This window comes from Oncorhynchus masou, unplaced genomic scaffold (assembly GCF_036934945.1).
Source record: "Oncorhynchus masou masou isolate Uvic2021 unplaced genomic scaffold, UVic_Omas_1.1 unplaced_scaffold_841, whole genome shotgun sequence".
Classification (NCBI taxonomy): domain Eukaryota; kingdom Metazoa; phylum Chordata; class Actinopteri; order Salmoniformes; family Salmonidae; genus Oncorhynchus; species Oncorhynchus masou.
This window is the reverse complement of record NW_027014875.1, coordinates 26,021-41,714: the sequence shown is the minus strand read 5'-3', so window position 1 is coordinate 41,714 and position 15,694 is coordinate 26,021. Positions and strand designations below refer to the sequence as shown.

Sequence of the window (15,694 nt, the reverse complement as noted above, 5' to 3'; positions counted from 1 at the left end):
GTGGAGATGTTGTTGCCTACCCTCACCACCTGGGGGCGGCCTGTCAGGAAGTCTAGTACCCAGTTGCACAGGGCGGGGTCGAGACCCAGGGTCTCGAGCTTGATGACGAGCTTGGTGGGTACTATGGTGTTAAATGCCGAGCTGTATTCGATGAACAGCATTATCACATAGGTATTCCTCTTGTCCAGATGGGTTAGGGCAGTGTGGTTGAGATTGCATCGTCTGTGGACCTATTTGGGCGGTAAGCAAATTGGAGTGGGTCTAGGGTGTCAGGTAGGGTGATTGAATATGTCCGTAAACACACCAGCCAGCTGGTCTGCGCATGCTGGGGATGCCGTCTGGGCCTGCAGCCTTGCAAGGGTTAACACGTTTAAATGCAGTGAAGGAGAGTCCGCATGTTTTGGTTGCAGGCCGTGTCAGTGGAACTGTATTGTCCTCAAGGCGGGCAAAAAGTTATTTAGTCTGCCTGGGAGCAAGAAATCCTGGTCCGTGACAGGGCTGGTTTTCTTTTTGTAATCCGTGATTGACTGTAGACCCTGCCACATACCTCTTGTGTCTGAGCCGTTGAATTGGGATTCTACTTTGTCTCTACTGACGCTTAGCTTGTTTGATTGCCTCGCGGAGGGAATAGCTACACTGTTTGTATTCGGTCATGTTTCCGGTCACCTTGCCCTGATTAAAAGCTGTGGTTCTCGCTTTCAGTTTCACGCGAATGCTGCCATCAATCCACGGTTTCTGGTTTGGGTATGTTTTAATCGTTGCTATGGGAACGACATCTTCAACGCACGTTCTAATGAACCCGCACACCGAATCAGCGTATTCGTCAATGTTGTTGTCTGACGCAATACGAAACATATCCCAGTCCACGTGATGGAAGCAGTCTTGGAGTGTGGAATCAGCTTGGTCGTACCAGCGTTGGATAGACCTCAGCGTGGGAGCTTCTTGTTTTAGTTTCTGTCTGTAGGCAGGGAGCAACAAAATGGAGTCGTGGTCAGCTTTTCCGAAAGGGGGGCGGGGCAGGGCCTTATATGCGTCGCGGAAGTTAGAATAGCAATGATCCAAGGTTTTGCCAGCCCTGGTTGCGCAATCGATATGCTGATACAATTTAGGGAGTCTTGTTTTCAGACCTTGTTAAAATCCCCAGCTACAATGAATGCAGCCTCTGGATGTGCGGATTCCAGTTTGCAAAGAGCCAAATAAAGTTTGTTCAGAGCCATCGATGTGTCTGCTTGGGGGGGAATATATACGGCTGTGATTATAATCGAAGAGAATTCTCTTGGTAGATAATGCGGTCGACATTTGATTGTGAGGAATTCTAAATCAGGTGAACAGAAGGATTTGAGTTCCTGTATGTTGTTGTGACCACACCACGTCTCATTAACCATGAAGCATACGCCCCGCCCCTCTTCTTACCAGAAAGATGTTTGTTTCTGTTGGCGCGATGCGTGGATAAACCAGCTGGCTGCACCGACTCCGATAGCGTTTCTCCAGTGAGCCATGTTTCCGTGAAGCAAAGAACGTTAGTCTCTGATGTCCCTCTGGAATGCTACCCGTGCTCAGATTTCATCAACCTTGTTGTCAAGAGACTGGACATTGGCGAGAAGTATACTAGGTAGTGGTGCACGATGTGCCCGTCTCCGGAGTCTGACCAGAAGACCGCTTCGTTTGCCTCTTTTACGACGTCGTTGTTTTGGGTCGCAGCAGGCTGGGATCCATTCCGTTTTCCTGGGTGGAAGGCAGAACACAGGATCCGCTTCGGGAAAGTCCTATTCTTGGTCATACTGATGGTGAGTTGACGCTGATCTTATTTTCAGTAGTTCTTCTCGACTGTATGTAATGAAACCTAAGATGACCTGGGGTACTCATGCATGAAATAATTCAGCCTGGCCTCGCTGCCTGGAGCTACAGATTCGGCCCGGCCTGGCTGCCTGGAGCTACAGATTCGGCCCGGCCTGGCTGCCTGGAGCTACAGATTCGACCCGGCCTGGCTGCGAGGGCCTGCTACGGCTACACACTACGCCTATATTAAACCCCCAGGACTTTAGAATCAGCACAGATTTATTCACAACTCATATTTGCACACGGTCAGTAACACCTGTTTTGTAGCTATGGAAATAGTCTGGAGTACCTAGACCTGAGCTGTGTTCAATAATCAGACCTGAGCTGGTGTTCAATACCAAGACCTGAGCTGTGTTCAATACCAAGACCTGAGCTGTGTTCAATACCAAGACCTGAGCTGTGTTCAATAATCAGACCTGAGCTGGTGTTCAATTCTCAGACCTGAGCTGGTGTTCAATTCTCAGACCTGAGCTGGTGTTCAATTCTCAGACCTGAGCTGGTGTTCAATTCTCAGACCTGAGCTGGTGTTCAATACCAAGACCTGAGCTGTGTTCAATACCAAGACCTGAGCTGTGTTCAATACCAAGACCTGAGCTGTGTTCAATACCAAGACCTGAGCTGTGTTCAATTCTCAGACCTGAGCTGGTGTTCAATTCTCAGACCTGAGCTGGTGTTCAATTCTCAGACCTGAGCTGGTGTTCAATACCAAGACCTGAGCTGGTGTTCAATACCAGGACCTGAGCTGGTGTTCAATACTCAGACCTGAGCTGTGTTCAATACTCAGACCTGAGCTGTGTTCAATACTCAGACCTGAGCTGTGTTCAATTCACAGACCTGAGCTGTGTTCAATTCTCAGACCTGAGCTGTGTTCAATTCTCAGACCTGAGCTGTGTTCAATTCTCAGACCTGAGCTGTGTTCAATTCACAGACCTGAGCTGTGTTCAAATCTCATAATAACTAACTAGACCTGGGCTGGTGTTCAATTCTCAGACCTGGGCTGGTGTTCAATTCTCAGACCTGGGCTGGTGTTCAATTCTCAGACCTGAGCTGGTGTTCAATTCACAGACCTGAGCTGGTGTTCAATTCTCAGACCTGAGCTGGTGTTCAATTCTCAGACCTGAGCTGTGTTCAATGCTCATACTAACTGTACTATTTGTGAGGTAAATTGAGTGTATGGTTTTGTTATTGGTTGTCGTATGGATGTAGTTGTTAAACCAAAAGTTCCAGGATGTCGTACTACATTCCCCAAAGTACACAAGCAGTGGACACTCTTTCTGTGCTTTTTGGGCCCATAATGCAATTCTTCAGAAAACAGGCGTGTCTTCACAACGTTTTCAGATTGGAAGACCATGGAAGATAAATATGCCGCCGTAGTCCGACGGAGGATACAAGGTCTTTTTGTTTGAACCAATCATGATAAATGGTAACATGTTGAGCAATGTAATAAAGTAATGCTGGACTTGGGTCCGTCGTCCTGTGTTGTTGGTGCTCATTGGTTACCTGGCAACAGTAGAATCCGTGTGTAGTCTATGTATAGGCCACTTGAGACATGGCTATGTTGTTAGATGGATGCCTCAGACAACCACTTCAGTACAGTGTCGGGCTGGATAATTCTTGGTCGACACAGATGGACGTTATTGGATATAAATCCATGAAAGGACCCGTCTGTCCACATAAGGGGAGTGAACCTATGGAGACTTCCGGTTGTCCTGCTGGGGTTGGTTGTCCTGCTGGGGTTGGTTGTCCTGCTGGGGTTGGTTGTCCTGCTGGGGTTGGTTGTCCTGCTGGGGTTGGTTGTCCTGCTGGGGTTGGTTGTCCTGCTGGGGTTGGTTGAGAGGCCTGGGGTTGGTTGTCCTGCTGGGGTTGGTTGTCCTGCTGGGGTAGGTTGTCCTGCTGGGGTAGGTTGTCCTGCTGGGGTAGGTTGTCCTGCTGGGGTAGGTTGTCCTGCTGGGGTTGGTTGTCCTGCTGGGGTTGGTTGTCCTGCTGGGGTTGGTGGTCCTGCTGGGGTAGGTTGAGAGGCCTTGGGTTGGTGGTCCTGCTGGGGTAGGTTGTCCTGCTGGGGTTGGTTGTCCTGCCTGGGGTTGGTTGAGAGGCCTGGGGTCCTGCTGGGGTTGGTTGAGCAGCCTGGGGTTGGTTGAGCAGCCTGGGGTTGGTTGAGAGGCCTGGGGTTGGTTGAGAGGCCTGGGGTTGGTTGAGAGGCCTGGGGTCCTGCTGGGGTTGGTTGTCCTGCTGGGGTTGGTTGAGCAGCCTGGGGTTGGTTGAGAGGCCTGGGGTTGGTTGTCCTGCTGGGGTAGGTTGTCCTGCTGGGGTAGGTTGTCCTGCTGGGGTTGGTTGTCCTGCTGGGGTTGGTTGTCCTGCTGGGGTAGGTTGTCCTGCTGGGGTAGGTTGTCCTGCTGGGGTAGGTTGTCCTGCTGGGGTAGGTTGTCCTGCTGGGGTTGGTTGTCCTGCTGGGGTTGGTTGTCCTGCTGGGGTTGGTTGTCCTGCTGGGGTTGGTTGTCCCGCTGGGGTTGGTTGTCCTGCTGGGGTTGGTTGAGAGGCCTGGGGTCCTGCTGGGGTTGGTTGTCCTGCTGGGGTTGGTTGTCCTGCTGGGGTTGGTTGTCCTGCTGGGGTTGGTTGTCCTGCTGGGGTTGGTTGTCCTGCTGGGGTTGGTTGTCCTGCTGGGGTTGGTTGTCCTGCTGGGGTTGGTTGTCCTGCTGGGGTTGGTTGTCCTGCTGGGGTTGGTTGTCCTGCTGGGGTTGGTTGTCCTGCTGGGGTTGGTTGTCCTGCTGGGGTTGGTTGTCCTGCTGGGGTTGGTTGTCCTGCTGGGGTTGGTTGTCCTGCTGGGGTTGGTTGTCCTGCTGGGGTTGGTTGTCCTGCTGGGGTTGGTTGTCCTGCTGGGGTTGGTTGAGCAGCCTGGGGTCCTGCTGGGGTTGGTTGTCCTGCTGGGGTTGGTTGTCCTGCTGGGGTTGGTTGTCCTGCTGGGGTTGGTTGTCCTGCTGGGGTTGGTTGTCCTGCTGGGGTTGGTTGTCCTGCTGGGGTTGGTTGTCCTGCTGGGGTTGGTTGTCCTGCTGGGGTTGGTTGTCCTGCTGGGGTTGGTTGAGCAGCCTGGGGTTGGTTGAGCAGCCTGGGGTTGGTTGAGCAGCCTGGGGTTGGTTGAGCTGCCTGGAAAACACCTGAAAAACTTTAATACATGCTGCAGTAGCTGTTTATAAATCACTACCGACACACGGACTGAGTTCCGGGTTAGAGTTGGTGGTAACTTGACCGATATGTTCCTCTCTCTGTCTGTAGGTACATGTACTGGACGGACTGGGGCGAGGTTCCTAAGATTGAGCGAGCGGGGATGGATGGTACAAGCAGAGCCATGATCATTGACAAGGAGATCTACTGGCCCAACGGTCTCACGTTGGACTACAGCCAGGAGAAACTGTACTGGGCTGATGCCAAGTTCAACTTCATACATCGCTCCAATCTGGACGGCACTGGGAGGTACAGTAATCAACCAACCAATCAGAAACTCTCTTTTTGGTCCCAGCGTGATAAAAGCAGGAAGTAATATTTCAGATGTATAACCAGGCTACTTTTACTGCCTTATACCGAGTGTCTACAGAGACAACGGATCCACACCCCTGGTGAACCTTTTTCCACATGTTGTCTTACAATTTAATCCATTTTAAATTAAGGCTGTATGTTTTAGTCTCACATTACCTCATAACGTCAGTGGAATAAAGTTTGCAAAATTTTTTTTTTAATACAAAATTTTAATTTAAAAATGAAAAGCTGAAGTGTCTGTCATTTTTACGGGGCGGTAAAATGTTATGCTTTCTAATTATAGCATAATAAGTCTTTTCAGGCCTTTCACTTCAAGTTTTGTTGACTAGAAAATACATCATATGAATATTTAGTTATTTGTATTGTATCTGTATCGGTGTATTGGAGCTTTTATCACCCAAAACGTGACGACCTCTCCGTGTCTCTCCGTGTCTCTCCATGTGTGTCTCCGTGTGTGTCCAATGTATTACTGCTTTTACCAGGAAGGTGAGGTTTGAACCTGTTCTTGGAATATGTTGTTGTTTATAATGATTTAAAAAGGTCAAATACACAGTGGATGTGTTCAGATGAAATCAGATGTTCCTGATTAGTTCAAGTGACTTAAATCTGCTTGGAAATCTACGGCGAGACTTGAACATGGCCGTCTCGGACAACAACCAACTTGACAGAGCTTGAAGAATTAAAAAATACATATGTGGATATATATAATGTACAAATATTGTACAATCCAGGTGTGCAAAGCTCTTAGAAAATTACCCAGAATGACTCACTGCTGTAATCACTGTCCAAGGGGACTCTAATATGTATGGACTCAAGACATATGTGTTTTATTAAAATCAAATCAAAGTTTATTTGTCACGTGTGCTGAATACAACAGGTGTAGTAGACCTCACAGTGAAATGCTGAATACAACAGGTGTAGTAGACCTTACAGTTAAATGCTGAATACAACAGGTGTAGTAGACCGTACAGTGAAATGCTGAATACAACAGGTGTAGTAGACCTTACAGTGAAATGCTGAATACAACAGGTGTAGTAGACCTCACAGTGAAATGCTGAATACAACAGGTGTAGTAGACCTCACAGTGAAATGCTGAATACAACAGGTGTAGTAGACCTTACAGTGAAATGCTGAATACAACAGGTGTAGTAGACCTCACAGTGAAATGCTGAATACAACAGGTGTAGTAGACCTCACAGTGAAATGCTGAATACAACAGGTGTAGTAGACCTCACAGTGAAATGCTGAATACAACAGGTGTAGTAGACCTCACAGTGAAATGTGAAATGCTGTGAAATGCTGAATACAACAGGTGTAGTAGACCTCACAGTGAAATGCTGAATACAACAGGTGTAGTAGACCTCACAGTGAAATGCTGAATACAACAGGTGTAGTAGACCTCACAGTGAAATGCTGAATACAACAGGTGTAGTAGACCTCACAGTGAAATGCTGAATACAACAGGTGTAATAGACCTTACAGTGAAATCCTTACAGGCTCTGACCGGTCGTGCTAAAAAGGTATTCGGTGAATAACAGATTAGTGTAGAAATGAAAACAGTCCAGGTGTCCATTTGATTACCTGTTCAGGAGTCTTGGGGATAAAATCTGTTGAGAAGCTTTTTAGTCCTAGACTTGGGACTCCGGTCCCGCTTTCCATTCTATGTTTGTGTTGATCGTTGACAAGAGAATATAATTTTAAATTTTAATCTGACCTTGTAACACAACATCTGGAACTAGTTGAGGGGTGTGAATATGATCTGAAGGTACTGCAGGGGGCGGGCTGCAGGGGGCGGGCTGCAGGGGGCGGGCTGTATCTGCTGTCTGCTGTGTCTCCAGGGAGGACTACTGTTACCACAGTACTAAACTAGTGTCTGTCTCTGTGTCTCCAGGGAGGTGGTGGTTAAGGGAGATCTCCCTCACCCCTTCGCTCTGACGCTGTACGAGGAGACTCTCTTCTGGACCGACTGGAACACCCATTCCATCCACTCGTGTCAGAAAGAGACCGGGGAGGATCGCAAGAAAGTCCACTCGGACATCTTCTCTCCCATGGATATACACGTCTACAGCCAGAAGAGACAGCCGCTACGTAAGAACACACATCACTGGTCCCACTCACTGTGGATGACAGGCTCCTATCCAAAATATAGAGGGGCCCGGTCACCTGTCTTCCTCCTCTGTGATCGGCTAGCTAGGTCTAGGACAACAGATCTGTGATCGGCTAGCTAGGTCTAGGTCAATAGAGCTATGATCGGCTAGCTGGGTCTAGGTCAATAGAGCTATGATCGGCTAGCTGGGTCTAGGTCAATAGAGCTATGATCGGCTAGCTGGGTCTAGGACAATAGAGCTATGATCGGCTAGCTGGGTCTAGGACAATAGAGCTATGATCGGCTAGCTGGGTCTAGGTCAATAGAGCCATGATCGGCTAGCTGGGTCGAGGTCAATAGAGCCATGATCGGCTAGCTGGGTCGAGGTCAATAGAGCTATGATCGGCTAGCTGGGTCGAGGTCAATAGAGCCATGATCGGCTAGCTGGGTCGAGGTCTAGAGCCATGATCGGCTAGCTGGATTTGGTGAAATAGAGCCATGATCGGCTAGCTGGACCGGCTAGCTGGGTCGAAGAGCCATGATCGGCTCTGAGGTTTAATTCAGATAATTTGTCCCAGTGCAGAGGGGACCTGCAACACGTCAATGACCCTGCTGTTACAGGCTCTTCCCCTGCATGCACAGCTGTCTCCAGGGTCGTGTCTACGCCTGGTCACTTCTATGCAACTTCTGCTATCAGAATTGAAAAGATCACATTGAAAAGACTGGTCTAATCGCACAAAAGTGGCTTTGTGGTCTGATGTGTGGTCAGATCTGTCTGACCACTTCAGGGGGTGGTCAGGGATGCACTGTGTGTGGATTTCTCCTCAGTCTGGACCAATCAGGCTACTGAAAGCGTGTGGAGGGCTACTCATCAGCTCTCCTCCCACAAATCTCCAGAAAATGTGTGTTTTGGACCGAGAGGCACCTTTTTCATTATAACGTTGGAGGAAATGCGTTCTTTGCGTGTGAGGAGCGTGTTCACTGGTCTCATAAATGCTAGCTGGTATTTAGCAAGACTGGGTGAAAAGATCACATTGAAAAGACTGGTCTAATCGCACAAAAGCATTTGTGGTCTGATGTGTGCAGATTGTCTGGGCCACTTCAGGTGGTTGGCTGGGATGCACTGTGTGTGGATTTCTCCTCAGTCTGGACCAATCAGGCTACTGAAAGGTGTGGGGGCTACTCATCAGCTCTCCTCCCACAAATCTCCAGAAAATGTGTGTTTTGGGCCGAGAGGCACCGGTTGGCTGGGCCTAACTGCGTTCTTTGCGTGGCCTAACTGTTCAGCTGGTCTCATAAATGCTAGCTAATATTTAGTTAGCTGGGCCTAACTGCAGCGGTTGGCTGGGCCTAACTGCAGCGGTTGGCTGGGCCTAACTGCAGCGGTTGGCTGGGCCTAACTGCAGCGGTTGGCTGGGCCTAACTGCAGCGGTTGGCTGGGCCTAACTGCAGCGGTTGGCTGGGCCTAACTGCCTGTTCTGGCTGGGCTGTGACCTTAGCAGCGGTTGATGTTATCACGTGGACCTCTGCCTTTCACCATCTGGCAGTCTGACGGACGACTCTGGAGCTACCGTGTGTATCCTCAGTGACCTTAGCGACACGTGGACAATGATATTATCACTGGCTAACATATTGTGTATATATACAAAAGTATGTGGACACCGATATTTAGTGGCTTTGGCTATTTCAGCCACACCCGTTGCTGACAGGTGTATAAAATCCAGCACACAGCCATGCAATCTCCATAAACAAACATTGTAGAATGGCCTTACTGAAGAGCTCAGTGACTTTCAACGTGTCACTGTGATAGGATGTCACCTTTCCAACATTTCTGTTAAGTTTGTGCTCTGCCACGGTCGACTGAAGCGCCAAGCAGGTAGTAACCATCTGTCCTCAGAACACTCACTACCGAGGTCCAAACTGCCTCTGGAAGCAACGCCAGCCTTAGATCACCATGCGCAATGCCAAGCGTCGGCTGGAGGGGTGTAAAGCTCGCCGCCATTGGACTCTGGAGCAGTGGAACCGCGTTCTCTGGAGTGATGAATCACGCTTCACCATCTGGCAGCCTGACGGACGACTCTGGAGCAGTGGAAACGCTTCACCATCTGGCAGTCTGACGGACGACTCTGGAGCAGTGGAAACGCGTTCTCTGGAGTGATGAATCACGCTTCACCATCTGGCAGCCTGACGGACGACTCTGGAGCAGTGGAAACGCTTCACCATCTGGCAGCCTGACGGACGACTCTGGGTTTGGCGGATGCCAGGAGAACTCTACCTGCCCCATTACAGAGTGCCAACTGTAAAGTTTGGTGGATGAGGGATACTGGACTGGGGCTGTTTTTCATGGTTCGAGCCCCTTAGTTCCAGTGAAGAGAGAGCTTAATGCTACAGAATACAATGACCCTTTCCTGTTTCAGCATGAGAATGCCCCCTGTGCACAAAGCAAAGTCCATACAGAAATCGTTTGGAAGAACTTGACTGGCCTGCATAGAGCCCTGACCTGAACCCCACAGAACACCTTTGGGATGAATTGGAACGCCGACTGCGAGCCAGGAGGCCTAATCGCCCAACATCAGTGCCTGACCTCACTGTTCCAACATCTAGTGGAAAGCTTCCCAGAAGAGTTGTTATAGGCTGAATGGGAAAGCCTTCCCAGAAGAGTGGAGGCTGTTATAGCAATGTTCCAACATCTAGTGGAAAGCCTTCCCAGAAGAGTGGAGGCTGTTATAGCAGTGAAGGAGGGCCCAACTCCATATTAATGTCCATGATTTTGGAAAAAGATGTTTGCTAAGCAGGGGTCCACAAACTTGGTCATGTAGTGTCGTCTTCAGAGATAATGTCTAGTCATGTAGTGTAGTCTTCAGAGATAATGACTGGTCATGTAGTGTTGTCTTCAGAGATAATGTCTGGTCATGTAGTGTCATGAGATAATGTCTGGTCATGTAGTGTCTCTTCAGAGATAATGACTGGTCATGTAGTGTCGTCTTCAGAGATAATGTCTGGTCATGTAGTGTCGTCTTCAGAGATAATGTCTGGTCATGTAGTGTCGTCTTCAGAGATAATGTCTGGTCATGTAGTGTCGTCTTCAGAGATAATGTCTGGTCATGTAGTGTCGTCTTCAGAGATAATGTCTGGTCATGTAGTGTCGTCTTCAGAGATAATGTCTGGTCATGTAGTGTCGTCTTCAGAGATAATGTCTGGTCATGTAGTGTCGTCTTCAGAGATAATGTCTGGTCATGTAGTGTATTAAATGGGGAATAGGGTGCCATTTGGGACAGGAGTGATAATGAATGGTGTGTGATGTGTTTGTCTGTAGTCCTCTGACAGCATGTTGTCTCCTTCCAGTGTCTTCACCATGTTCCGTGAGCAACGGAGGCTGTTCCCATCTCTGTCTCCTGTCTCCTATTACACCTCACTACCAGTGTGCCTGTCCCACCGGAGTCCAGCTGCTAGAGGACAGCAAGACCTGCAGAGACGGTGAGCCCTACACCACAGCCCCCCCCCTTCTGAGCCCTACACCACAGCCCCCCCCTTCTGAGCCCTACACCACAGCCCCCCCTGAGCCCTTCTGAGCCCTACACCACAGCCCCCCCTTCCCCTACCCCTACACCACCCCCCCTTCTGAGCCCTACACCACAGCCCCCCCCCCTTCTGAGCCCTACACCACAGCCCCCCCCCCCCTTCTGAGCCCTACACCACAGCCCCCCCCCCTCCCCTACACCACAGCCCCCCTTCTGAGCCCTACACCCTACACAGCCCCCCCTTCTGAGCCCTACACCACAGCCCCCCCCTTCTGAGCCCTACACCACCCCCCCCTGAGCCCTACACCACAGCCCCCCCCTTCTGAGCCCTACACCACAGCCCCCACCCCCCCACAGCCCCCCTTCTGAGCCCTACACCACAGCCCCCCTTCTGAGCCCTACACCACAGCCCCCCCCTTCTGACCTTCCACAGCCCCCCTTTCTGAGCCCTTCCAGCCCCCCTCTGAGCCCTTTGAGCCCTACACCACAGCCCCCCCCTCTGAGCCCTACACCACAGCCCCCCCCCTACTGAAGGTTCTGAGCCCTGACCTGTGCCCTGGCAACAGCCCCCTACCCATTCACTGAGCCCTCACCACAGCCCCCTCATTACATTTACATTTAAGTCATTTTCTGAGCCCTACACCACTGACCCCGGCTTCTGAGCTCTTAACTCCTTTCCCTGACCGCCTTCCTCTCTCCTTTCCCTGACCGCCGCCTCCTCTCTCTCGTTTCCCTCCCTTTCTGAGGTGTTGAGCAGCTGAAGGTGGTGCTGGCTGACCTGTGGTTCCATGGCAACACCTCTACTCCATTCACTGATTCACAGCCCTGGTCATCTGTCTCTCCTCGGCTTTCATTGACATGTTTTGGTTCAGTTCCCCCAGTTAACAGGGCGAGGGAGGGAGTATGTGCTGGTTCCTACTGGGTTAACCCTTTCAGCTGTAGGGTTGGTGCTGGTTCCTACTGGGTTAACCCTTTCAGCTGTAGGTTTGGTGCTGGTTTCTACTGGGTTAACCCTTTCAGCTGTAGGGTTGGTGCTGGTTTCTACTGGGTTAACCCTTTCAGCTGTAGGGTTGGTGCTGGTTCCTACTGGGTTAACCCTTTCAGCTGTAGGGTTGGTGCTGGTTCCTACTGGGTTAACCCTTTCAGCTGTAGGGTTGGTGCTGGTTGGTGCTGTAGGGTTGGTGCTGGTTCCTACTGGGTTAACCCTTTCAGCTGTAGGGTTGGTGCTGGTTCCTACTGGGTTAACCCTTTCAGCTGTAGGGTTGGTGCTGGTTCCTACTGGGTTAACCCTTTCAGCTGTAGGGTTGGTGCTGGTTCCTACTGGGTTAACCCTTTCAGCTGTAGGGTTGGTGCTGGTTCCTACTGGGTTAACCCTTTCAGCTGTAGGGTTGGTGCTGGTTCCTACTGGGTTAACCCTTTCAGCTGTAGGGTTGGTGCTGGTTCCTACTGGGTTAACCCTTTCAGCTGTAGGGTTGGTGCTGGTTCCTACTGGGTTAACCCTTTCAGCTGTAGGGTTGGTGCTGGTTCCTACTGGGTTAACCCTTTCAGCTGTAGGGTTGGTGCTGGTTTCTACTGGGTTAACCCTTTCAGCTGTAGGGTTGGTGCTGGTTCCTACTGGGTTAACCCTTTCAGCTGTAGGGTTGGTGCTGGTTCCTACTGGGTTAACCCTTTCAGCTGTAGGGTTGGTGCTGGTTTCTACTGGGTTAACCCTTTCAGCTGTAGGGTTGGTGCTGGTTCCTACTGGGTTAACCCTTTCAGCTGTAGGGTTGGTGCTGGTTTCTACTGGGTTAACCCTTTCAGCTGTAGGGTTGGTGCTGGTTCCTACTGGGTTAACCCTTTCAGCTGTAGGGTTGGTGCTGGTTCCTACTGGGTTAACCCTTTCAGCTGTAGGGTTGGTGCTGGTTCCTACTGGGTTAACCCTTTCAGCTGTAGGGTTGGTGCTGGTTCCTACTGGGTTAACCCTTTCAGCTGTAGGGTTGGTGCTGGTTCCTACTGGGTTAACCCTTTCAGCTGTAGGGTTGGTGCTGGTTTCTACTGGGTTAACCCTTTCAGCTGTAGGGTTGGTGCTGGTTCCTACTGGGTTAACCCTTTCAGCTGTAGGGTTGGTGCTGGTTTCTACTGGGTTAACCCTTTCAGCTGTAGGGTTGGTGCTGGTTCCTACTGGGTTAACCCTTTCAGCTGTAGGGTTGGTGCTGGTTCCTACTGGGTTAACCCTTTCAGCTGTAGGGTTGGTGCTGGTTTCTACTGGGTTAACCCTTTCAGCTGTAGGGTTGGTGCTGGTTCCTACTGGGTTAACCCTTTCAGCTGTAGGGTTGGTGCTGGTTTCTACTGGGTTAACCCTTTCAGCTGTAGGGTTGGTGCTGGTTTCTACTGGGTTAACCCTTTCAGCTGTAGGGTTGGTGCTGGTTCCTACTGGGTTAACCCTTTCAGCTGTAGGGTTGGTGCTGGTTTCTACTGGGTTAACCCTTTCAGCTGTAGGGTTGGTGCTGGTTCCTACTGGGTTAACCCTTTCAGCTGTAGGGTTGGTGCTGGTTCCTACTGCCTGGGTTAACCCTTTCAGCTGTAGGGTTGGTGCTGGTTCCTACTGCCTGGGTTAACCCTTTCAGCTGTAGGGTTGGTGCTGGTTCCTACTGGGTTAACCCTTTCAGCTGTATGCTATTGGTGCTGGTTTCTACTGGGTTAACCCTTTCAGCTGTAGGGTTGGTGCTGGTTCCTACTGGATGCTGATTGTTGCTGAGGCACTGGGTTAACCCTTTCAGCTGTAGGGTTGGTGCTGGTTCTCTGCCCCTGGGTTAACCCTTTCAGCTGTAGGGTTGGTGCTGGTTCCTACTGGGTTAACCCTTTCAGCTGTATATCCCTGACCCCCCTCTCTCTTCCCCTATTGCCTGGGTTCCCTGACCCTTTCATCCCTGTACCCTTGGTGCCTGGTCCCTGACCCTACTGGGTTAACCCTTTCCTGTAGGGTTCCCTGGTTCCTCTCTCTGGGTTAACCCTTTCCTGTATATCCCTGACCCTCTTGGTTCCCTGACCCTTTCTCTCTCTCCACCCCTCCTTGGTCCCTGGTTCTACTGGGTTAACCCACCCCTCAGCTGTAGGGTCCCTGCTGGTTCCTACTGGGTTAACCCTTTCAGCTGTAGGGTTGGTGCTGGTTCCTACTGGGTTAACCCTTTCAGCTGTAGGGTTGGTGCTGGTTCCTACTGGGTTAACCCTTTCAGCTGTAGGGTTGGTGCTGGTTCCTACTGGGTTAACCCTTTCAGCTGTAGGGTTGGTGCTGGTTCCTACTGGGTTAACCCTTTCAGCTGTAGGGTTGGTGCTGGATCCCCCCCTCTCCTAAGTACTGAGTCACTACGTAGTTCACATGGGCACTGGATGCTATTGTTGCTAAGGCACTGGATGCTATTGTTGCTAAGGCACTGGATGCTATTGTTGCTAAGGCACTGGATGCTATTGTTGCTAAGGCACTGGATGCTATTGTTGCTAAGGCACTGGATGCCATTGTTACTAACAGCACTGGATGCTCACTGTTGCTGGGCCAGGCACTGGATGCTATTGTCACTGCTGGGCCTGATGCTATTGTTGCTAACACTGGATGCTATTGTCACTAACAGCTGGGCCAGATAGTTACTACATTTGGATGCTATTGCAGCAGAGGTCACTGGATGATAGTTACTACATTTCGTAACACAGCAGATGCTGGGCCAGATGTTGGTAACAGCAGCAGAGGTCACTGGATGCTACTTTTGGTAACAGCAGCAGAGGTCACTAACAGCTGGGCCAGATATTACTACATTTGGTAACAGCAGCAGAGGTCACTAACAGCTGGAGATGCCATTTGGTCAGCAGCTAAGGTCACTGGATGGTACCATTTGGTAACGCAGCAGGCACTGGATGGGCCAGATGGTTACATTTGGTAACAGCAGCAGAGGTCACTAACAGCTGGGCCAGATGGTTACTACATTTGGTAACAGCTGGAGGTCACTAACAGCTGGGCCAGGATGCTACATTGTCAGCAGAGGTCACTAACAGCTGGGCCAGATGCTACATTTGGTACTGGATGCCATTGGTCGCTAAGGCACTGGATGCCATTGTAACAGCAGGCTAACTGGATGCCATTTGGTAACAGCACTGATGCCAGCTGGGCCAGATAGGCTACTGGATGCCAGAGGTCACTAACAGCTGGGCCAGATAGCTACATTTGATACAGCATCAGAGGTCACTAACAGCTGGGCCAGATAGGTTACTACATTTGGTAACAGCAGCCACTAACCCTGGGCCAGATAGGTCTCTCATTTGGTAACCAGCCCCTGGGCCAGATGTTACTACATCCCCTACATTTGGTAACAGCAGCAGAGGTCCCTAACAGCTCCAGGTCCCATTTGGTAACAGCAGCTCCTCCTAACCTGGGCCAGATAGACTGACATTTGGTAACAGCAGCAGAGGTCTCCAGCTGGGCCAGATAGTTACTACATTTGGTAACAGCAGCATCATCCTGGGCCAGATAGGACTACATCCGCCACGCCATCGCCATCGACTATGACCCGGTGGACGGACACATCTATTGGACTGACGCCAGAGGTCAGGGTAACATCAGGAGGTCACTAACCTGGGCCAGATAGGTTACTCATTTGGTAACAGCAGCAGTTCATAACCTGGGCCAGAGTCAGTCATCCTAACACTGCTGTCTCTAGGTCACTAACAGCTGGGCCAGATAGTTACT

General features: G+C 50.6%; 1 pseudogene; it reads left to right on the top strand.

Annotated features, from left to right (window-relative positions):
* The window catches only part of LOC135537774 (low-density lipoprotein receptor-related protein 6-like), a 65,294-nt pseudogene that overhangs the window by 23,596 nt on the left and 26,004 nt on the right, over window positions 1-15,694 (top strand).